Genomic DNA, 22,848 nt, shown 5'->3' with positions numbered 1-22,848 from the left:
CATTGTAAATCAGTGAAGGAAAGAGAACAATTTAATAAATAGTTTTAAGACAATTGGCTAATGACTTAGGAAAAAAACTAGGTGAGATTCTTGCCTTATAACACACATCACAAATTTTTTTGTTTAATGGATAAATCTGTGGATCTCAAATTCTGGCATATATTTTACCACCTGGAGAGTTTGGTGTAAGAGAGATTCCTAGACATTCTGACTAACTGATTCTCAGGTGAAATTGGTTAAGGCCATTTGTGTAAAGATGAAACTATTAAATAATCACTAAAAATAAATTAATACTTACATAAGATTTAGGAGGGATGCATCACACACACACAAAAAAAATTGACTCCAGAAAAGTAAATACCTTTATGTCATATTTACATCACTGAAGAGAACTCCTCCCCTGAAAAGATGGAAGAAATGTAATTTTATTACTTCTCCCACTGAACACAGCTGAATACTCTCAACATTATATATCAAAAAAGCACAAGAAGACTTTGAAAGATGGAGAGAGCAGGAGGCAGACTGGCTAGATACCTTGGGATCTGAAGTGGGCTCCCTGAGTTTCATTTTTGCCTCTTGTATCCCAGACAGGGTAGTGGTGGAGAAGGAAACAACCCAGAATCACCGATGAGTGCAGACAAAAAAGCCACAACAAAAGCCTGCTCTCTCTAAGCAAAGGACAGTAAAGGGGCAACCTAGCAAGGCAAAAACTTGTAGACAACACCTGCTCTGTTCTTGTCAAACACCACAGAAAAAGCTGCAGACCTTACCTCTGTCAGTAAAGGCTGCATGGAGAGCCTTGACCTCCCCACCCCACCCGCCACACGATGGATGCTAGGTCCTCTCTGTACTTCCCTGCTGGGAGATGTAGAGCAAGCCTGATGGGGAGTCAGCCTAGCTGTAATGACGTCATGGGTTGTCCCTGTGCAACATCATTGGAGAACACGCAGGAAGCAGTAGCAAGGAGCCTCTGCCCCTCCCAGCTAGGACATAACCGGTAGGTCTACCAGGAGCCCTGAACTCTCACCCCCACCAGCAGTAACAAGGAACCTCTCCCTCCAGGGGTCAGCACAGGCCAGTGGGGAACAGGGGCTTCTAACCATCCCGGGCATTAAGGAGTCAGTGTTTCTTTTCCCTGCCTGAGCAGTGTCCAAAACAAAACAGAACAAAAATAAAAACAAAAACAAAAGCAAAAACAAAACACCTGCTACCGCCATAGATTTGAATAAGATTCAGTCTCATCACACAAAATCCAAAACAACCAGGTTTCATTTGAAAATCATTTGTCATAACAAGAACTGGGAAGATCTCCACTTGAATGAGAAAAGAAAGGGGAGGGATACTGTTTTCAGCAAGATGGAAGAACAGGAGTTCCTGGGTCACGAAACGAGTCTTAACAAATTTGAAGGTTAAAACCATGCCAAGTAGCTTTTCTAACCCAGTGGATGGAAAGAAGAAACAATAACATAAGGAAAATGGAAAAATGCACAAATATATGGAAATTAAATGGCACACTATTCAATGAACATCGGGTCAAAGAAAAAACTCAAAGGGGGATTTTAAAAATACCTCAAGAAGGGGCACCAACCTGGTCGGTTAAGTGCCTGCCTTCGGCTCAGGTCACGATCTCAGGGTCCTGGGATTAAGACTGACGTCAGTCTCCTTGCTCACAGGAAACCTGCTTCTCCCTCTCCTCCCTGCTTGTGCGCTCTTTTGCTATCTCTCCCTGTCTCAAATAAATAAATAAAATCTTAAGGATAAAAATACCTCAAGAAAAACTAAACTGATCACTTTGGGTTACCTGGGTTACCTGGTGCATCCCAGCCCCAACGACAAGCATCCTTATAAAAACAGGAGGGAATGCATGAACAGAGAAGCAGCCCTGTGAAGGCAGAGGCAGAGATTGGAGGATTGTAGCCACAAGCCAAGGAGTGCCTGGAGTCACACGACCGTGGAAGAGGAAAGGAAAAACTCTCCCCTAGAGACTTCAAAGGGAGCATGACCTTGCTGACCAGTTAATTTCAGATTTCTGACCTCCAGGACGGTGCAGGGGATTAATTTCTGTTGTCTTGAGCCACCAAGTGCGTGGTAATTTATTGCCATAGCCCTAGGAAACTGATTCAGGTGCCAACACCAAGACGTTAGAGCTGCTATAATTATCAGACAAGGATTCTAAAGCAATCCTTGCTTCATTGAGCAACTACCAAGACGCTTGACACAAAGGAAAAAAAGGAAAGTGTCCACAAGGAAGCAGAAAATATAAAGAAGAACCAAATGGAAATTTCAGAAGTGAAAAATACAATAACCGAAATTTAAAAAAAAAAAAAAAAAAAAGGATGAGCTTAGCAGCAGAATGGAGATGACAAAAGAATGAGTGAACTCGAAAATAAAATGATAGAAATCACCCAAAAGAAAAAAACAAAGGAGATTGAAAAAAGAATGAATGGGAGTGCCTGGGTGGCTCAGTTGGTTGAGCACCTGCCTTCTTCGGCTCGGGTTAGAATCCTGGGATTCTGGGATTGAGCTCCCTGGTGGGCTCCTTGCTCATTCAAGAGTCTGCTTCTCCTTCTCCCTCTGCCCCCTGCCCCCCTGCTCATCCTCTCTCTCTCAAGTAAATGGATAAAATCTTAAAAAAAAAGAAAAAAAAAAAAAAGCATGAACAGAGAGCGTTCCAGGGACCCATGGTACTATTATAAAAGACCTACTCTGTGTCATTGGAGTAACAAAAAGAGAGAAAGCAGGTGGAACTAATACCATTAAAATTTTAAAACAAACAGGAAAAAATACTTCCTACATAGTACAGACAAGAGTCGCTCTTCCTGTGCAAGTTCTATTTTAGGTCCCTCTCCACCCACATTCCCTTCTACGGGATCTTTCCCGCCCACAGACTCTCTTCCTCAGCTGATTCTGTTGAGACAGGGATGGTCACCCTGCCTAGAGTAGTTTTCATCAGTTACCAGTGGCGGTGACACAATAAGGAGTAGGTGACAATTATCGGCTGAGCCAATCAGTTTCTCTTTAAACTTGTGGTATAAATCACAGGCTTTAGAAGTGTAAGTATCGGGTGGAGTTGGGGCTAAGATGAGCATAATGACTGAATTAAGATAAAACTTGCACACTAACTGACAAGAAACTGTTAAGAACATACTGGTAAGTATTAAAAAAGAGGTATGAAAAGCCAAATGTACAGCATAATCCCATTTTGGGGAAAAATATATATATATCGAAAACATGAAGAGTGAAGCAGAGTTAAGTGAAGGGAAGAAATCACCAGAGATGCTCTGGGTTTTTTGTTTTGCTAACTTGTACCTTTTAATATCCAACAACAGGGGTGCCTGGGTGGCTCAGTTGGTTAAGTGGCTGCCTTCAGCTCAGGTCATGATCTCAGGGTCCTGGAATCAAGCCCCACATCAGGCTCCTGCTCTCCTGCTCTCTCCAGGAGAGCCTGCTTCTCCCTCTCCCTCTGCCTGCCTCTCTGCCTACTTGTACTCTCTCTCTATCTCTCTGTCAAATAAATAAAATCTTTTAAAAAAATTCAAACAATAAATATGTATAATTTTTAAAATAAAAATAAGAACTTGAAAAACTAGAATAACTTCTGTTTTGCTTTATTTGGGTTTGATTTTCATTACATAACCTATCAATTCTGGTCTGGTGTTACCTGAGAAATTAGCCAAATCTTAACTCTAAATATGGAGAAATATACTAATCAGAAATATCCCCCCACACACACACTGACCTGACACCATTTTTCTTAAGTTGTATGTTGTTCATACATACAGCACCATTCTTCTTAAGTTGTATGTTGTTCATTAAATTATTACTACCAGAGAAAATTATAAACAGTGCACAAACTAAAGGAGAACATTCTTGGAAGAATATTTGCTGGTTAAAAAAAAAAAAAAAATATATATATATATATATATATATATATATGAGGTTGGGGAGTCTGGGTGGCTCAGTCGGTTGAGCAACAAACTCTTGGTTTTGGCTCAGGTCATGATCTCAAAATCTTGAGATCAAGCCCCCAAGGGGTTTGTGCACTCAGCAGGGAGTCAGTTTGGGATTCTCTCTCCCTCTGTCCTTCCCCTACTCACACTCTAAATAAATAAATAAATCTTTTTAGAGAATGAAGTTTACTTCATTTATTTTCTTCTTGACTGTAACCAAATAACAGATTATGAGGTCAAATAGTAAAAGCAAAGTTGAGCCATGTGCCCACATGCATGCACACACATGCATACAAAACACATACACACACCCTCTTACACTGTTGGTGGGAATGCAAGTTGGTGCAGCCACTTTGGAGAGCACTGGAGATTCCTCAAGAAATTAAAAATAGAGCTTCCCTATGAACTTGCAATTGCACTACTGGGTATTTACCCCAAAGATACAGATGTAGTGAAAAGAAGGTCCATCTGTACCCCAATGTTTATAGCAGCAATGACCATGGTTGCCAAACTGTGGAAAGAACCAAGATGCCCTTCAACGGATGAATGGATAAGGAAGATGTGGTCCATATACACTATGGAGTATTATGCCTCCATCAGAAAGGATGAATACCCAACTTTTGTAGCAACATGGACGGGACTGGAAGAGATTATGCTGAGTGAAATAAGTCAAGCAGAGAGAGTCAATTATCATATGGTTTCACTTATTTGTGGAGCATAACAATAGCATGGAGGACAAGGGGAGTTAGAGCGGAGAAGGGAGTTGGGGGAAATTGGAAGGGGAGGTGAACCATGAGAGACTATGGACTCTGAAAAACAATCTGAGGGGTTTGAAGGGGTGGGGGGTGGGAGGTTGGGGGAACCAGGTGGTGGGTATTAGAGAGGGCACGGATTGTATGGAGCACTGGGTGTAGTGCAAAAACAATGAATACTGTTATGCTGAAAATAAATTAAACACACACACACACACAGAGGCCCAAGTGAACTATCTGTGTAACTTGGATGGATCCCAAGAATAGGACTCCCCTCAGACAACACCTATGTAGATTAAATGAAAGCAACTGAATCTGTTAAAAGTCAAGCTGTAGCTTCTACACAAGTTTTGTGGAGCCTTTCTAGGAATTCTTAAGACTAAAAAATCTCTTGCATGTCTAGAACGAAGCTGTCATGGATGCTAAGGTCACTGGCATGGTGGAAAGTGCTACTCCCAATAATTCACACTCAAATGCCATTTGTACCTCTGTTGTAGGCATTGGCCCAAGTTACCCAGATAAATACATGAGCCTTTCCAATTGTCTGGAACATGGCACATGCTTGGCGTTGTAAGAGAGCGAAGAAATGGATACAGGCTGAGAGGATGGCCAGGGTAACTGGAGCTTCCTGCATGTTAGATCTCTTAATCCCCACATTAACACTTTGAGTTCTCCACTACTTCCTTTCTATAAAAGATGACAAAGGCTCAGAGCAAAGGAAGCTTAGGGAATAGAATAGAATAGAATAGAATAGAATAGAATAGAATAGAATAGGATTCAGTTGCACATAAGAAGAGCTCTCAGAGGGCACTACGTGGCTCAGTCAACCTGCCTTCGGCTCAGGTCATGATTCCAGAGTCCTGGGATGGAGTGCCTTGTCGGGCTCCCTGCTCAGTGGTGAGTCTGCTTCTCCCTCTCCCTCTGCCCCTACACATGCTCATGCTCTTTCTCTCTCTCTCACTAACAAAATCTTACACACACACACACAAAAGCTCTCAGAAAAGCAAAGAAATTTAAAGAAGTCTTCAATACAGGCAGCTTCCAGGCTCCCCTGAGATGGCTTCCTGGATTGATGCTACTTGTCTCCCATCCTAAGCACCAGGTATGGTCCAGCAATCTCTCTCTGCCCTTATTAAAACTTTCTCCCAAGAAAAACTGCTGCATTTGGCTCTTTGAATTTTAGCAGGAATTTAAACCACCCCTCTTTCCTAGGGGAATCTACATTTTAATCCTTAGCTCCTTTTGGTTCCCAAGCAAAAGAAAGATAGGAAGCCACAGGGAAGAAAACAGCTCTTTTCAACCCTTCTGAAATCCTGCCAGTAGAGGATCACCAATGAACATGGTGGGGTAAATGAGATTTTAGAAAACCCCACTCTCAGGATAGGCTACGTAATTTGCAGGGCTTCGTACAAAATAAAAATGCTGCATTCCTATTCAGAAATTCCGAATTTCAAGACTGCAACAGCAAAGTGTAAAACCAAGCAAAGGTTGCAGCCCATAAAGCTGGTCCTGCCCACACTGCACTTTTTAATACCATGGCCTGGGCCCCCTGCTTAGGCCCAGAGCTGCACCATGGGCTCTCTCTTCCTTGGAGCTATAGGCTCACATGCTCCCCCTGCCTTCCTCCCCTCTGCCTTGGCCACCCACCCACTTGAATCTCCATCTTCTCTGGCAGTCCTGGCTGCACACAAGAAAGGGCCTTCTCTTTCCCGCCCCCAAGGACAAGTGCATAAGCCCTTTTCATGTTAGGGATTTCACTCTTAATTTCTGTGCTGCAACAGACAAGGGGCGACAAAGATAACAGAGGGGATATGGAGTTTACAAAAGTTCTCATCATCAGACTCTCCAGGCTCCAGGTCCAGATTCCTTTCTCAGATGTGTCAACTGAGATGCCTCCAGCATGTATTTCTAGAAGGGGAGCTCACAAACCAGCCCCACCCTGAGGGAAGTTCATCTAGAAGGCAGTTGAAGGAGTTCAGAACAAGCCTCCCCAAAACATGCCACTTTGGCATGTGGATTATTTTAAGCTAAAGAGAAGGAAGGCCCAAAAGACCCAGGAAGAGCTTTTTACCTCCCTCTTAACTGCCTGTAAGAATTTAGATAGAGGGCCTGGCCCAGGAAGAGAGCTATCGCCAGAGATCAAAGAGCGTGGTCTAGGTGTGGTAAGCTGGGGGGATTCTTAGCAGGGCTTACTTGTTTGAATTCTTCTCTGTGTCTACCTGTCTCTGCACAGCACAGTGAACATTTGTTTACCAAACATTTGCTCTTCCCATCTTCCTGTGAATTGTCTTCCTTCCCTGCAGAGCCCCAGACCCATTTCCCCTTCTTAGCTCAGGGTGGCATATTAGCATCAGTTGCCTAGCTCTGAGCCTCTGACGTCTTTGTAGGTCTCCCATATGTACAAAATTAAATTTATTTTTCTCCTATTAATCGCTTAAGTCAAAAGAACCTGGAAGGGTAGAGTAAAAATGTTTCCTCCCCTACACAGTGTTACCTAGTGATTATGGCATGGAATCCTAAAGCAAGGGAAACCTGGCTATGAATGCAAGTTCCACCATTAAGAATCTGACTTTGGGCAAGTTACTTACTTACTTAACTTCCACAGGCCTCAGTCTCCTAATCTTTGATGTGGGGATAATGGCACACAATGAGCTGGGAAGTACAGTCCAAAGCCTAAGACTCACTTTGAGGAGGATGTAGCTAAAACCATAGACCCTGGAAGAATCAACCTCTCTCAAAACCTCCCCATCTAGGAGTCTCCACAATGTCCACAGTTTCTGATGAATAAGACAAAGGATGAAGAGCAACAGAACTTGATTTTAGGATAACCGTGTAAGGGTTACCATTTGAAGCCCCCAAACAGCCTCCTGTGTCAGGCATCTGACCTGAAGCCAGAATAAGGAGGCTCCAAGAGGGTAGTTAATACGAATTTCAGAATTAAAGGTTAAATGTTATAGTTTGGCAGCCCCCACTCCGCCATGGTACCAGCCCCTACAACATCTGAGTAAAAGTTAATACAGGGTTTCTCGTGGTAAGAAAGGTACTGAGCCCTTCTTGGTAGGACCTTGAGAGCGGGGAGTGCCAACACGTGCTGCAGTAGAAGCAGCAAAGAGGAACACTTGGCTTTAGAACCTTCCCATACTATTTGTCTAGTCTGTGTTCCCCACCACTGCCTGACAGCCCAGAGCAGAGCAGGAGACTGGCCTACAGAGAGTACATTTGGAAAGAGATCCCAGGAAGCAGTCATAAGGGACAGGAAGAATGGAATAGGGGAGGAGCATTATGTTGTCAGGATTGCAGGTAACTGATGCTCCATCTCACTAGGTCCTTCTCAGGAGGCTTGTGAAATAGGTCTCAGAAGAGTCTGTCTGGCTAATGAAAAGGGGAAGCATCTATCTACTGACTCTTGTCCCCATTGGTCAGGGGTGGCCACATGAGCATTAACTCCTGAACTTCTGGGCTGAGTTTTGCATCCCAAGCCCAGATGTCAGAAAATCCTCAAGGTAGGAAGTAAGAGGTAGGAGGCTTAGGCCAAAATGGGGCTCCCTTTCAGTGCACATACACAAAATAGATTGAAGTTTGCTTTGAACTAGTAACTACCTTAGGGACTGATGCAAGATGTGAGACCCAGAGGATTTGCAGTGTCCAAAACAATACTCATCCAGGAGGGTTTCCATGGGGATAAAAAGGGGAAGGAGAAACAGAAACTCACTTAGCTCTGAACCTAGCACAAAGCAAGTGCACAAAGAATGTCAGCTGTTATTGCTCTAAGTGGTATTAGTCCTCAGATCCTTCCTTAAATCTGAAGATCTTACCTGTAGAGGGACACCTGGGTGGCTCATTTGGTTAAGCAACTGCCTTCAGCTCAGGCCATGATCCCAAAGTCCCAGGATCAAGTCCTGCATCAGGCTCCCAGCTCCATGGGGTGTCTGCTTCTCCCTCTGACCTTCTCACCTCTCATGCTCTCTCTTACTTGCTCTCTCTCAAATAAATAAATAAAATCTTCTTTAAAAAAAATAATAAATAAATAATAAATAAAAGATATGACCTGCAGAAAAGCAAGTGCCTCTTTCCCTCTGCTGGACAGTTTGGATCTTGGAGCACCTCCAGATTTAGTGACATCCAAGCCCGTGGACTCCTAGCTACTCCGATATGACCCCCCGAGTACATATCCTTGCAGAGTGATCATTCTTGTTGTTCTTGCCCTATGGAAAGCCCTATTTGAAAATAACCCAAAGAGCACAAAACACATGTGCAGTTGAGCAACTGGCTCAGAAGTGTTGGACTTCTTTTACCCCTTTCTTTCCTCTCTCAAGAAGGCAGCTATTCAAACAATGAGGTCATAATTACACAAAGATTTCTCAGGTCTAAATGCAAAGTAAAATAAATAACCCTCCGACTTGGGACCCAAAAGGGTATCCAGGAGGAAAATGAGAACGCTGACCAGCCCAAAAAGACCAAGAAAAGCTTCCAAGATGCAGCTTGAAAACCACAGGAGGCATAGTGATCATTCCCAACACTGTTACTCTGATGTGAAGAACTCATGTAAGGCATTTGATTTGAATTCAAAGTCAATAAAAACTTCAAGCACAAAGAAAGAGTCCCAATCCTAACAAGATAATTTATACTCAAAACCCTTGGGATGCTCAGAATTTGCACTGCTCATTCTCTTTCCCCAGAGCAACCCCCTTACTTTTTCCCTGTGGCATGTAAAACAGCAATTAATAGGAGCATATGGGGAATGGAGTGTTCTAGTTAATTGAATTTTCTAGTTAAAGAAAGGCTAGTTCCTAACAACCCATTCTGTCCCATAAGTTTCCAAAACATCTGAATCCACTTTCCTACATTACAAAGTGGATTCTAGAGGACAGAATGGAATCTTTGTTTTAGGATCTGGTTCTATCTAGATTTTAGGCCCTCTCCAAACAATTAAGAGAAATAGTATGATGAACAGGAGACAAGATGGCTGAGAGTCAAGCTTATATTCCAATCCTCAGCCTGTCACTTGCTAGCTAAATGGTGTGACCCAACTTATTAAACTCTCTGAGCCTCCCTTTTTGATTACTTGTGAAATGGGGATAATGACATCTATATCATAGAGGTTCCATGTATCTGATACATGTGAGACACTCGATGAATGACAGCATCATGATTTTCCATATGGCTCACTATTTAGAGCTACAGAGAAGATAAAGGAGGTGGAGGAGATGCTGCTGAATCTGTTTTGATGCCAGGAGGCCCCCCAGGAGTTTCTTTACCAAAATAAATAAATAAATAAATAAAACCCATCAAACAAAAAATATTCTTTGATATCTGCCTATTTTTCTCTTACTTGCTTCTTTCTCAAAAGCAAAAACAAAACAGAGAAAAGAGAAAACTTAGCTGGTCTCATGAATTTATGAATTCAAATATCTTAAGCATCTCTCAGCTTACCCTCTGTCTGCTACACCTTATCTGTAGAGGAACAGAACAGTTCCTATAGTGGTAGAAACAGAAGGCAGCTTCCAGTCCATTGTGGCTTATAAAACCTGACAAGGCCCTACCTGTTCAAATATACCCTCCCCACATTACTTAAATCTCTTCTGTCGAGGTTATCCCTATGGGTTAAGGCTCTATAGAAGGCTCCACTGGTTGCCAAAGAGAGAAACTTCTTCCTTCAAAAGATTTGCTCAAGAATTAGTTTACCATATTAACTAGTATTCAGGAGAAGCCTTGATTGTCTGGTGTTGCTTTAACCTGCACCCTGTCTAAAGTACCCTCATTTATACCCATGGCTTGGATCACCAATCTCAACTCCAGCCTAAGCAATTCCTCCAATGTCACACGCAGACGTTCAATGGCTTTAACATCTCCAGTCAAATGTCTTAAAACACTTCATAATAATCAGGCCCACACTACTCCCACACCCATCCTTCTCCAAGGTTCCCTATCTCAGTGCTTGGCACCACTGACCATCTAATTAATCAAGTCAGAGACTTAAGACACATCTTTATGAATACCTCTCCTTCATTTCCAAAGTATAAAGTCCTGCTGATTTTACCTTCTAAGGATCTCTGGTACCCACCCGCCACTCTGAATCTCCACTGTTATTCTTTTTTTTTTTTTTTAAGATTTTATTTATTTACCTGACAGAGAGAGAAATCACAAGTAGGCAGAGAGGCAGGCAGAGAGAGAGGGGGAAGCAGGCTCCCTGCCGAGCAGAGAGCCCAATGCGGGGCTCGATCCCAGGACCCTGAGATCATGACCTGAGCCGAAGGCAGAGGCTCAACCCACTGAGCCACCAGGTGCCCCTCTCCACTGTTACTCTTAAATCCAACCCAACATCAATGTCCTGCCTAGTCAGTCACCCACCAAATGATATCCCCTGAAGTCTGCTCTCCACTCTGGAGCCATATCTTGTTTTTATAAAAAATCAGATTAATCCATATCTCTCCTCAATTCAGATCATTCTATGACTTCCCACTGTTGCTAGGATAAAGTCCCAAATCTTTCACATGGCATGTTAGGTCCTATGGGATGGGGACTCTACCTGCATCCCCAGTCACATATCTCACCACTCTTCCCCTCTTTTTCCTCAGTCACTCTTGTCACCTTCCAGTTTCCCATACACACCATGCCCCCTCTCACTTAAAGGCCTTTGAAAAACTGTTCTTATTGTTTGAAATGTGTTTTCAATCCCATTCCTCTTTGTCTAATTAATTCCTGATCAAGCCCCAAATATTAGCTTGAACAGCACTTCTTTAAAAAATCTCCCATGGTCTCCCAAAGATGACCATTGATTTGGTGAGGGGAATAGAGTACACAACCATCAGGGGATATATTAGAATTGACTGGAGAATTTTTCAAAATATATGTATTTTGAAAGATTTATTTATTTATTTGAAAGAGAGAGAGCCTGAGGGGAGGATCAGAGGGAGAGAATCTTCAGGGAGACTCCCTGCTGAGCACAGAGCCCAATCCAGGGCTTGATCCCATGACCCACGAGATCACAACCTGAGCTGAAACCAAGAGGTGGATGCTCAACAAACTGAGCCACCCAGGTGCCCCAAAATATATTTTCAAAATATATGTGCCTCCTGACTCCACCCTGATTTCTCATTCATATTCTCTTTCCCTCCCCCCCACAAACACACACACACACACACACACACACACACACGCACTACCACTATCACCAGATTCTTATTTGATGTTCTCATATGCCCCCGTTAAGACACCATTAATTGGTATTATTATTAGCCATTATTATGAATGGGAGTGTGTTATGAGCCTCAGAAGCATGAAAGTGGAAAAAAATTGAGGATGGTCTGCAAGATGCCTTCCACTGCCCATCTGTAATTCTCTGATGTGCAAAGTATTATGTTCAGACCCATCAGCACTCCCCTGGAAGCGCTGGGCACTAACACAGTAGAGCTGGAGTTGCCGGATAAATGACAGGATATCACTTACATGTGAATTTCAGATAAACAATGACTCGTTTTTTAATATTGGTATGTCCCATGCAAAATTGAGGATATCCTCACACTAAAAAGTGTTTGGTTGCTTATCTAAAATTCAGATTTAGCTGGTATTCTATATTTTTATTTGCTCCATCTGACAACTCTACCTGGGGCAAATCTGTGATAAATGGGACATAGGTGGTGGTTAAATTTTTTTTCCTTCTCAAGGACTGTCCTGACACAGAGTAGCTCATACAGCATGATGTGTCCTGAGACAGAGTAGCTCATACAGCATGACACGTCCCACAAGATCAAGCAAGCAGTGGCCAGCATCACTCATCACGTCAGCTCCCCTCCCTTCCTGATTCACTACTGTCTTTCTCTCTTGCTCTTGCTTCCCTGGGAGCAAACTCCCTAAGCAGCTTTGACTTCCATGTTAAGCTTGGGTCTTCGGTTCTGCTTCCTAGGAGACCCTGCCCATCAAGAGATGATGGAAAAATAAACTGTGGTTTATTCATATGATGGAATCCCATATAAGAGAGAATATATATGAACTAGATTTATATATATCAACATGTATAGGTTTTGAAATTGATGTTAAGTAAAAATAGCAAATTGCCAAAGGGCACAGATGGTGTTTTACTATCAATATGTCTTTCAATACAGAGAATAATACTTATACTATTTATGGAATATATTAAATAGAGTAAAGAATAAAATTATGGATAAGAACAAAAACAAACTCGAGGATGTTGGTATCTCTGGTAAGGGAAAGAGGGAGGGCACACAATGGGGATGGTTGTAGAAAGATTATAAAGGTAACATTTCATTTCTTAAAGAAAAAAATCTATTGGAAGCAAATACTGCAAACTGTGAATATCCATGAAGTATAAATTGTGGGTATAGGCTATATACATCCTTACATTTTTCTGTATGGTGTGAATTTCATCCTCTTTAAAAACCTAATTACATTTAAAATCAGCTGCTTCTTTTTTTTTTTTTTAATATTTTATTTATTCGACAGAGAGAGATCACAAGTAGACGGAGAGGCAGGCAGAGAGAGAGAGAGAGGAGGAAGCAGGCTTCCTGCTAAGCAGAGAGCCCGACGTGGGACTCGATCCCAGGACCCTGAGATCATGACCTGAGCCGAAGGCAGCGGCTTAACCCACTAAGCCACCCAGGCGCCCAAAATCAGCTGCTTCTAACTTAACAAAGGACAAAGCAAGTAGAAACGGATTTCAGCTACACACAGAAGACAAAAGAAAAGCTGCGGCACCAAAATTTAATTGCCCAGAGAGAATGTAGAGTCTCTTTTCTTCTCTTACCTAGCATCCATGGAACACCTCTCCAGCATAGGTACTTTGGAAGAGATGATTACATGTAAAACAGCCCAAGACCAAAAGTTGAAAATCTGGGTGGTCCTACTTACAAGAGAATTGTATTCTAAATATTTATTTGTAAGTCTGTTGGTTAGAATTGAAGCCTCAAGGAAGATTTCTCCATAGAGGAAAAAAACATTGTTATCAACTGTGGTTAAGTTCTTAAGTTAGCCCCCAAAAGGCCTACTTGTTCTATAATATAAAATTATTGAATTCCAAGGGTAGAAGGGATCTTAACATAATTGAAATTCTGCACATTTGCAATGAAAAATAGTAGAAAACAACAAGTTTCGAAACTGGTAATGAAACAGCGCAGAAAAACAATAGAGTCGAATAAGAAATAGCTTTTTTCATTATCTTGAGTGCTGAAGTTTGAGGACAAGAAGAACTAATTAAAGGCAGGTTGGAAAGCAAGGGAAGCTTGCAGAAACGGGGGAGTCGTGGGCATTCCAAGGACTTTTAAGGTTGATGGCACTGGCTTTCTTGTCTTTTATACTCTCTACATTCACTTCAAACGAACAGCTGTTACTTCCCTTGGTAGTCACGTTATCACGGATGATCTCATACACACTGTTCTACCATAATTAGGAATCTATGATTCAATGAATCGAGACCAGAAAAGACAGTGTGTGCACATGTATTTGTGCTTGTGCGTCTGTGTGCATGTGAGTGTGTGTGTGTGTTAGTTAAAGAGATTGCTTTCGGGGGGTCTTAGCTAAATTCTGAGTGGAGCAGTTCAGGAAAAAAAACCAGCTGAAATGTACCATGGTTTTGGCACAATCCTCCTAAGGGAGGAAAAAAATAAGAAACGAATGTAAATCATACATGCCCTGCACTAGCCTGAGCCTTGTTTGAACAGAAATCAAGTACAAAATAAGCACACATCCCCCAAAAACTAAGAACATAATTACCACATGATCCAGCCATTCCTTCTCTGGGTACATATATTCAAAAGAATTGATGGGATGCCTGGGTGGCTAAGTTGGTTAAGCGTCTACCTTCTGCTCAGGTCATGATCCTGGGGTCCTGGGATTGAGCCCCATGTTGGGCTCCCTGCTTAGTGGACAGCCTGCTGCCCCCCTCCCTCTGCCCTGCTTCTGCTCTCTCTCTCTCTCTTTCTTTCAAATAAATAAATACAGTCTTTAAAAAAAAAATTGAAAGCGGGATCTCAAAAAGGTATTTATAGCAGCATTATTTACAACAGCCAAAAGGTAGAAGCAACTCAAGCATCCATTAGTGGATACACAAAATGTGGCATACATCTACAATGGGTTATCATACAGCCTTCAAAAGTAAGAAAATTTTAACCCATGCTACAATACAGGTGAATCTTAAGGACATGATGCTAAGTGAAATAAGTGAAAGAATCACCAAAAGACAAATACAGTATGATCTCACTTATATGTGGGACTTATCCTAGTCAAATTCATAGAGTCTGAAAATAGAATGGTGGTTGCGAGAGGCTGAGGGAGAGAGGAATGGGGAGTTATTGTTCGATGGATATTGAGTTTCTGTTTTGCAAGATGAAAAGCATTCTGGAGATGGATGGAAGTAGTGGCTTCCCAACAGCAAGAAGGTACATAACACTATTGAAAAGCACATCTAAAAATAGCTAAGATGGTAAATTTTATGTTATGTGTATTTTACAACAATTAAACATTTAAAAATAAACAATGAAAATAAAATAAATACGCCACAGTGTTGGGGAGATATTGGTGGGGCAAACGGAGTGGCCTTGAGGAAGATGACAAAGGGACTGAGAGCTATAGTATCAGGTGAAGCCACCTACAAGACAATCACTACTTCCCTAACAGCACCTGCTGCTTTTTCTTCTTCACATTAATGATCACTGCAACCAGGTATTTGCACGGCAATGTTTTAACGTCTCTCTCCTATGGATCCCAAGGTCGATGAAGGTAGGAGCCATAACTGCTGTGCCCACTACTCCCTCCCAGGCCATCATTAATGACTGACACCTCATGAGACTTAGTAATACTTATGGAATGAATGCATTTGTAGCCACAGAAATAACCATCCCCTAAAAGTCCAATTATAGTAAAAGAAAGCAATTTGGAAAGATAGAATATAATGGAACAATAAATGCTAAAAATGGTAAGACACATGAGTACCAAAGTAAGCAATGGCATTGTGTCTTGGGAAGTTTGCATGGAGAAGGAGGACACTGACTCTAATCCTAACCCTGCCCCTGGCTCCACTTTGTGTGTGACCCCCAGCTGGGTTTTGGACACGTCACTGCTATTCCATGCTGAATTGGACCCACCTGCTAATAATTAAATACAGACAATTCTACTTGCAAGATCCTCTGATTTTATTTGCAAAGTTTCTCTTTTGTCCTATGGGTCTGTGATTAAACAGGAGAAAATTAAAGTGATTAATAGGACATTTAAGTTCTGATTCTGCAATACCCATTTCTCTGAGTGGCACCTACTTCCTCTTTAAAACTGGCATGGCCCTAACATTAAACCTTTTGGCACCTGGGCCTGATGAATGTCTAATAAAGTAAATTGAAGCTCTTTATAAATAAAATACATATATATGATGAGAATAACAGCTCGAATTTACACAACAGCTCCAAAAAGTGTGCTTCGTTTATCTACAGAAAGAGAGAGAGGGAAATAAACACTCTCTTTGGGTAGCAAATAGGTAAATACAAGCAGTAGTCTTGTCCTTGACTATAAAATGAATATGAGAGGCAAAGAAAGGTGAGGCAACTTACCCAAGGTCACTCTGGAAGTCAGTGATGGAGACGAGAAAAGAACCCAGGCTTCCAGGTTCCTGGCCCAATGGTTTCTCTCAGGGCAATAAATTACAAGAGTAGTTAGGTTCCTAGAGTCTCCAGATGTTGCCATCCCCTCAACGTCCTTGCACCGCCACTCGATGCTTTCACATTTTTTATGGAGTTAGATGAAAGTCTCCCTCCTCCTGACAGCTTTATTACCCCAAGAAACCATTATCTCCCTCTAACTCAGAAAGTTATATGCAATTGTTGGTGCAGTAACCAAACAGGAGTCAAAGACATTTCTATGATTGATGTACCCTTCAGTGGAAAACAGCTGAAAATATTACTGCTTTGATATTCCCATTTTTTTTTCAGGCCTAAAGGTTAATCAGTTGACAATGTTACACGGGGAGTCTTTTTTAAAGTCCAGCAACAAAGAGTCTAAGTTGGAGAACACTTCCGAGGCTAGGAAGAGTGGTTAATCCCCAGAAGAGAAGATTGAACAAAACGGGGAAAGGTAAGTATTGTTAAATTCACAGGACCATTTGGTGGCCCTTGGTGCAAATGGAGGGGTCAGAATGGAAAGAGCACCAAGCAGGACTAAAGTTGCTGAAGTACAATGGCCAGTTCAAAGGGAAGAAGAAGAAAGCATATTAAAAATATAGGAAAAAGAGAGAGATTAAAAAATGAAGGAAGAAGAGAGAAAGAAGAGAAATATGAAAAGAAAGAGTAAAGGAAAAGAATGAAGCATAAATTCATAGTATACGATAGCTGTAATATTTATAGCTTATAAAAGGATTTCACATGTATCTCTTCATGTAATGCACTCTTGCACAGTAGATAATATCAGCCTGGCTTGAAGAATGAAGCTCAACTGCCAAGATCAGAAAGTTAGGAAATAAAAGACAAACTGAAATACAGGACCCAAGGAAGCTTGTCCTAGGTCATACAAGGGGGAATTAAGCCTAGACTCCGGTTGTGGCCCCAGGGACTATGTGGGAACCCTAAGCCACACACCAAAGTACAAAGAACCCCATGAGCCTTCACTCCAGACCCTGCATAAGTTCCACCTCCTCCAAGAAAAAAAAAAATGCTCAGAGGAGGATAGCAGAGAGGCCGACTTCCTCAAAAATGGAAAAGAATAGAATAGAATTTTAAGTGTTCTTCTTTCAGAAAGAATAGCACATGCAAAGATACCACAACACAAAATAATGTCCAATATTAGAGAGCCTGAGTGAAGCATATGGCAAAAGATGTCAAGTAGAAGATGATTCTGGCTAAGTGCTTGAGCAATGGGTCCGGGAATGCCCTAGAAACCACACTAAGGAACATAAGGTTTATCTTATTGGCAATGGGGAGACTTCGAAGGTTTAGAGACAAGAGGAAACATTGCAAATGACATCATCAAATCTGTCTTGAAAAAATTACCCTGACTACAATGTGGCAGAAGAGAACAGTGTCAGTGAAAGAAGAATGGGGTGAAATTCAAGCATGGCAATATGATCTTAAAGACAGGGGCATCTGGGGGACTCAGTCAGTTAAGTGTCCAACCCTTGGTCTCAGCTCAAGTCTTGATCTCAGTGTCATGAGTTTGGGCCCCATGTTGGACTCCATGCTGTGTACAAAGCCTACTTTTAAAAAAAATGAGAAAAGAGGGGACTCAGTCAGTTAAGTGTCCAACTCTTGACTTCAGCTCAGGTCGTGATCTCAGGGTTATGAGATTGAGCCCCACATCTGGCTCCATGCTAGGTGTGGAGTCTGCTTAAGATTCTCTCTCTCCCTCTCCCTCCAACCCCTGGGTTGGGTCCCTCCAACCCTTCCTCTTCAAAAAAAAGGAGACATGTTCTAGAGATATTTTATTTTATTGGGGGGGTTATATTTTAGAAGTACAGTCAGTACATGGAGCCCAGGGAGGGAAGAAGTTAAAAGACGATTCTGGGAATTCTGGCTTCTATAAGCAGATAAAGTAAATATAATGGCACCCATCAAGACTGAGAAGATAAAAATGGTTTTTTAGGGCATATTGAATTTGATGTGTCTTTGGATATAGGTGTAATGTCAACTAAGCTGATGGAAAGATGGTCTGAAGCCCAAAAGAAAGTTAGCACTAATAAGATAAATTTGGGAATTGTCAGTATATAGATGATGGCAGAAGTCATGGCAGGAGAAGCAAACGTCAATAACCAGCCCATATGAACTTTCTGAAAATTCAGCCTTCAAACGGACCTTAAGTTGGGATGCTTGAGTGGCTCAGTCAGTTAAGCATCCGCCTTCAGCTCAGGTCATGATCCCAGGGTCCTGGGATAGAATCCTGCATCGGGCTCCTTGCTTAGCAGGGAGCCTTCTTCTCCCTCTCCCTCCCGCTTCCCCTGCTGTTGCTCACGATCTTGCTCTCTCTCTGTCTCTCGGACAAATAAAAAAGCAAAATCTTTAAAAAAAAAAAAAAAAAAAGGACCTTAAGTCATGTAACAAAGAAAGTGAAATGCCCACTAGATAATCAGCTTTCATAGCCATACCATACCAAAGATATAGTAACCATATGAGGGGTTTCCAACCAACTGGTTGCTAGACTCACCACTATTTATCTGCAACCCCTGCTCACTCTCCACTGTCTCCCCTGCATGCTTACAGAGTGGCACGCTACTTGTCATGCTTCTCAGGCTCTGGATCCACCTGCTCTGTTTCCCAAATTCTAGCTAACACTTTCTTCCAGCTGCAGGAGCTCCAAGGAATGATAATCCAGTGACTGCCCCAGTTATCCCACAGCGCATATACTCTTCTGGGGCAGCATGAACCTGCCTTGGACACCCTGAAACTAAAGAAGAAAAATCTCCACAGCCAAAAGGTGGAAACAACCCAAATGTCCACCAACAAATGAACAGATAAAACGTGTTATATCCATGCAATGGAGTATCACCCAGCCTAAATAAGAAAAGCGATTCTAAGACATGCTCCAAAATGGGGACATTCCAAATGCTACATTTGAGGACATTAATCTAAGTAAAATAAACCACTTATGAAAGACAAATACTGTATGATTTTGTTTATATGAGGTACCTAGAGAAGTCAAATTGATAGAAACAACAAATAGAACGGTGGTTGCCAGGAGCAAAAAGAAGGTAAATGGGTAGTTGGTGTTCAGTGGGGACAGAGTTTCTGTTTAGGAAGATAAGAAAGTTCTGGAGATGGACTGTGGTGGTGGTTATACAACAATGTGAAGGTACTTAATGCCACGGAATTGTACACGTAAAAGTGGTTAAAATGGTAAAATTTATGTTATATGTATTTTATCACAACAAAAAATGAGGAAACCAAAAACAAAAAGATATCCAACCTAAGAATAGTTGATTGTTTTATATTCACAACACAAAATACAACATAGCAGTGAAAAATGCTAGATACAAAGACATAAATGCATCTCACATACACAATGCAAAGCACAAAGAGCCAGATAAAAAAAGGTACACATATTATATCATCTCATCTATGAGAAGTTCAAGAATAGGCAAAACCGGTTTGTGGTGACAGAAGTCAGAACCGGGGTGCCCTAGAGGAGGGGTGTTTAGTGGAAGAGGTCAAGAGAGGACCTTCTGAGTGTTGATGTCCCACATCAGGCTCTGAGTCTGGCTACATAAGTGTGTTCATAGGTAAAGTTCATCAGGCTGAATACCTAAGATGTATGCATTGACTCTAGGTAAGTTATGTCTCAAAATTTTAAAATTTTAAAAAGGGAACCCTTGACAAAATGTGTTTAAATGCTTCCATGTGTTCTCAACAGCAAGCCAAGAGCAGCAGCAGCACAGGAACCTGAGTTGTGATTGAAAAGGGAAAGAAAGTAAGAATGGGGGGGGGGAGGTGGTACAAGGTACATCCCCTTTAGGTTTTGGAGGAAAAAGCACGGGAATTGCCATCACAGTGGTTACGTGGCACAGAAAAGGAGGTCGGGGGTTACCATTTCACCTCAAAGTTCAGTTCAATAAAATCCAGTTAATAAAGAATGTATTGAGTACTTAGTGCCAAACGCAATGCAAAGTTCTAGCGCAGTATCTCAAAGTAGGCCAAGGGCATGGGAATTGTGTCAGTCCTTTAAGTGAAGATTCCAGAGCCCCACCCCAGATCTACTGACTCAGGGGGTTGGGCCCTGGAATCTCTTTGCAACATCACCCCAGGGGACTCTACAAAGATGAATAATAAATACTTTGCTCCGCTCTAACCTCTCTGCCCTCAAGGGGGTCAAGGGAATGGAAATGAAACAAACAGATAATTTCCATATAATGCGGCAAAGACAATGATTAAGATACACAGAGACTGCCACGGGAGATTGGAAGGAGTATCTGAGGGCGGAAGGAAGAGGAGGTCAAATCGGGTGAGCTCATACCTGTACTGAATCGAAGAGGCAGGGGAGCAATTAGCAGAGCAAATTAGGGTGAAGAAGGCGGAAAGGTTACTGGTTTGCAAAGTATGGTTTCCAGAAAGTAGAATCCGCATTGCCCAGGAACTTGTTTAAAATGCAAATTCTCAAACCCTATCCCAGACCAGCTGAATCCGAAGTTCTGGGGGTGGACCCAGCAATCCGTGCTTTCAAGCCCTCAGGGGATTCTGATGCCCACGTTGGATTAACCGGAAGTGGCTGGCAGGGGGCTTCCAAGCCAGGCTGCCTGGGTCCAAACGCAGGCTCTGCAGCTTCCTTGCTGGGTGACCTGGAGGGAATTGCTTAATCTCCTCGGGCCTCAGTTTCTTCACCTCTGTAATAATAGTGCTTAACTCAGAATCATTACATGTAAAGTGCCTGGCATGCACTAGGTGTTCATCTTTAGCAGCGGTGGTGGTGTGGGCAGAGGGACTGCGGCGCAGGGGCGAGGCTGTGTCTCAGGAAGCTGTGATCGGAGCCTCAGGCACCCAGGAGGGTGGGACAAGAGGTCAGCCGAGGACGGATGATGGCATTTCATGTTCAGAAAAGAAAAAGACACTGGGAAATTTTGCTTCCAAAAAGATGGACTCTGTGTACTTTTTCCTACTCCTCCCATCCAGTACAACGAAAACCCCTGGATAGTATACATCAGGCTCTGAAAAGTGGAGAGGAAAAGGCAGACCAGGGAGGGATCTCAGGTCCTGAGGAATGACCCAGCGATGAGTTCAGTGGATTTCCTGTTTGTTTCTTTAAGCCTCGCATATCCCAGACTTGAGGCTGCCGTACCTGGCAACCCAGAACAGCAACCCCCCCCCCACCCCCATGCAGATAGTAGGAGTCCCGGCAAAGGCACGCTCTCTTAGCCAAAGGGCCAAGAAAGGGGCAGCCTAGAAAGATGACGTTTAAGCGATAACTGCTCTTCTAGATCCAAACACCACAGAAAACCCTGTGGCCCTGTGGGCCTGTGGGCCTGTGGCCACCTAAGCCAGCAAAGGCTAGGTAAGGAGGCCAGATTCCATCCCAGTCAGGCTGTAACATGTTGCCCCAAATCCAACACCAGGGAGCTGTCAGAGAGGCTGGGACCATGTTGCCCATTAGGAAAGAATGAAACCCTCTGCATGGCATCAGTGGAGACCACGTGGGGGCCAGGAGGAGCACCCACCTTCTCCTGCCAGGGGCATGTCCCCCTTCTGCATTACGTCAATATCGGATGGGGGGTACTGTACTCTAATTTTGCAAGAGGTACGGTTGGGGAGAACTTTATAAAAGTTACAGGGGCTCTCATGTTGTTTTTTAAAACTGCATGTGTATCTACAATGATCTCAAGATTGAATAATTTTTTAAAAATTCAAAAGAAAACTGTACCAAATCATACAGCCAAGGAGAGCTGTGGATTTTAAGCTCAAAGTGACAGATGAGATTTGTACCATCATCAACCATTTCTGAGTGCGGTTTCACAAAGAGCTCGGATCATGACAGCTTCCAAATATCACTGAAATTAACCTGAGTCTTTAGCACAGACGCCACTGCCTGCTCCAGAGAAAGAATCTTCCATTCGGCATCATCAGAGCTCATGGCTAGTCTCCCAAAGAGGAGCCAAAGGACAGTTTGAAGTTTCCAGGTCGCTGGGGTGATGAACCTAAGCCTGTGGGAAGTCTTGAGGGAAATGCCCAGGGGGGCGGAGGAGGACATTACTCACAGAGAAGCAAGATCATGCTTTGAAAAGCTCTTGTTTCTGACAAATATGCTTGTGTACCAACTCTATTAGCTCCAGTAGGCTCTGGCAGTCTGAAAGGGTAAACACAAATCAGTATGATTGGGGACCAGAGGACGCTATGGGACACTTTTCCAACAAGAAAGATTTTTGAAAATGAAAACCATCAGATGCTCCCTGTGCAATCAGTGTGTTTCCACTTGCACAGCTCTGGTTCCATCATCTCAAGCCTTGTACCCCAGTGGGATGAAGCGACCCTGGCCAGAAACAGGGGCCAGCATAGGGAGGAGAGGAAGAGAGCAGCTTGGTGATCAGTAAACACTTGTGGAACCCTGCAAAAGAAACAAACGACTTGATGAGTATTGAAGAAGGGAAGATTAGTCCGAGAGCACTTGAGCTCAAAGAAGAGGGAGCTCCCAACAGACGGGGGAAGTCAAGGTGGGCTTCTAGGAGGAGGTGGGGT

The 22,848-nt window shown here is 42.7% G+C and overlaps 1 pseudogene; it reads right to left on the bottom strand.

Annotated features, from left to right (window-relative positions):
* Positions 1-21,867, bottom strand: part of LOC111142419 — a 156,896-nt pseudogene extending 135,029 nt beyond the window's left edge.
* Between the last annotated feature and the right edge of the window lie 981 nt (positions 21,868-22,848).

Source organism: Enhydra lutris, unplaced genomic scaffold (genome assembly GCF_002288905.1).
Source record: "Enhydra lutris kenyoni isolate GAN:26980312 unplaced genomic scaffold, ASM228890v2 scaffoldscaffold8, whole genome shotgun sequence".
Taxonomy (NCBI): domain Eukaryota; kingdom Metazoa; phylum Chordata; class Mammalia; order Carnivora; family Mustelidae; genus Enhydra; species Enhydra lutris.
This window is presented reverse-complemented; position numbering and strand designations above follow the sequence as displayed.